Source organism: Haliaeetus leucocephalus, unplaced genomic scaffold (genome assembly GCF_000737465.1).
Source record: "Haliaeetus leucocephalus isolate CR32 unplaced genomic scaffold, Haliaeetus_leucocephalus-4.0 Scaffold206, whole genome shotgun sequence".
Classification (NCBI taxonomy): domain Eukaryota; kingdom Metazoa; phylum Chordata; class Aves; order Accipitriformes; family Accipitridae; genus Haliaeetus; species Haliaeetus leucocephalus.
Window position 1 is genome coordinate 8,806,503 of NW_010972642.1, and position 2,486 is coordinate 8,808,988.

Below are 2,486 nucleotides of genomic sequence, written 5' to 3' on the forward strand. Positions count from 1 at the left end.
CCCCTTTGAAGGAGAACCTGTCTGTCCTTCTGAGTACAGCTGAAGTCAGTGTGCAGCTCCTCTCCCAAACCAAGTCTCCTCGGGATCAGGAAACTTACTTTCACAGACAGACTTTGTTTTTATCCACATCTGGAATGACTCATGGTGCATGTGAGTTTGCTGGCAGCTGTGTGAATAAATATCATTACATTTTTGTAGTTGAGTTTCATTTGTTATATGGGCCAGTTGGAATTTATTTTTGTCCAATAAACAGCCACAAGTAACTTCATTAAAGGACACTCTTAAATCCTAGCTCTGTAGCTACTCCTCTGTAACACAGTGGGCTATACGCTAACCCGTGTCTAAGGTGAAAGCCTCCTCTGGGATGATGTACAGCTGCCCTTGGATGCTGAAGCGAGGGAGTGGGGCATGTGCTCTGCGAGAACATTTTGCTACTGTGATTCATATAATCACTCCTTTATTAAGAACATATAATGCCGCGCTTAGACTTCAGTTCTGCAAGACAAATCCTGGCCTTTTCCTCCGTATGCCCAGTGCAGAGAGCAGGAAGGTCCAAATCCTTAACTGGCTCTCTTCAACACTACTACAGGGAACACTAAGCAATCCTAAGGACAATCTACAATAGCCAGGCTGAATGTGGAGAGGTGATGCTGAACAAAAAGGCTACCGATAGACGTCTCCTTGCTAACACTGGCCCCAGGGAAGACCACACTGGAAGTTTTTATACCAGAGCGACCCAGCATGGAGGAAGGTGCAGGTATGTAGTGTCCCTGGCACAGCTTCAGCAGCAGCATCAGGGGGTGCTTTGGGGGAATACAGCACTGGAATAACAGCAGGTTGCTGTGTGTTGGAAGAGACCGATGAAAAATAGGAACACAAGGAGTATTTAGCAGAATCGAGGGATAGGGGATACTCCATTTGGTGCCTAGAAGTGATGAATCTAATACTCTTCTTTTATAGGTGAGTGTAAGCCAGGAACAAATCCACAGATATCCATGAATTTACACTGGTGTAAAACTGGCACATAAGAAAGGAGACTCCAGCTCAGAAGGTATAAATAGAAGAATTAAGGGAAAGGGCCAAGAGCTGGAATGACAGAGGACAATGTGGCTCAGTATTAATGGGCACTGGCAGGAAGGCATGGAGAAAACCTGTTCAGCTCCTGTGTGCTGCATGCCAACATCTGGCCTTAGTCTCAGTCCCCTCATTCTTCTCTGTCCCAGCTTCAAGTAACACCAGCTGTAAAGGCAGGAGGAGGGTCAAATAAGGTTGTCTTGCTTAAGGCAACTCCACTTCTTTTCCTACATGTACAGATTTTCCTACGCTCAGTTTGCCTCAGGTTACTCCCACATGAACAGCACATGAACGTAAGACAGTATTTTACATGCCAAGGGGATGACGAAAGGTATAATTCAAGCAGAGGGTGGCTAACTAACTCTCTTGCTATATACTCTTCTTGTTACCATGATGTATTAGGGATGGGTCTGAATGCAAGGTTAAAGCTAGGAGTGGGCTCACTCATGTATCTGTCCGGAAATTATGGAGCTGGAGTAAACTAGTTTTATGTTCCCTAGAGAGGGGGACAGAGAAAGAGAGATGCCACAAGAGGATGATTATTCCTACTTAGCTCAGATAAGTCACTTAGGACAGCATGAGTTGCTCTCTGGAGGAGGTGGATCCAGTCATCAGCATGGCCAATTCTGAGATGATGTGCATCAAGATGATTTGCATCAAGAAGGTGCAAGTTGCACCATAGTGAGGGGATAATAATCTGTCAACCACTGAGGAAAAAACATTGTGGTATAACTCCTACTGGAAAGACTTCAACCAGAAGGGAGGGCTTGAGGAAGTACACTTTAATTTAGTAAACCACCTTAGTAAAAGCCCTCTAGCAAGCAAACACAGTGGGTATAGATGGCTTCATTAACTTAACTGCATCAGCCTAGCTACGCTGGCGCGATGGTCTTAACGTCAGCAGGGTCTGTGAACAAAATGTTTCAAAGTCAGGTAGACAAGGGAGAAGCAGCACTTAGGATGCACATTGCAGGCTTGAGAAATGAAAGAAAATTACAAGAAAACTTAAAATCCTGTGGGATAACAGAGGAACACATTTTCAGTGGTATTTGGGGAAGGGGGGTGGAAACTCTTCTGAGGTGCTGTATCATTTCATTGTTTACATCTAAGGAAACAGCAGCCGATAAGAGAGGATGAAGGAGGCCAGACAGGCTTCGTCCCCCTCTAAACCAGAATCGGAACTATTTTGCAGAAAGACCCCTGCAGGATGGCTCTGCCTCCTGGCTGCCAGGAATGGGACACTTCCTCTGCTCGTTCATTGTCACTGCTTAATATATCCAGCCTAGAAAGGGAGAGGAGAACAAACCCAGGAATTTCCTTCCCTAATTTTCCCCTCCACCTCCAGCCTCTGGAGCAAGCACCCTAGGAGCAACAGAGGAGCAGCAGCTGAGAGAGACAGAAGAGATGCGTAA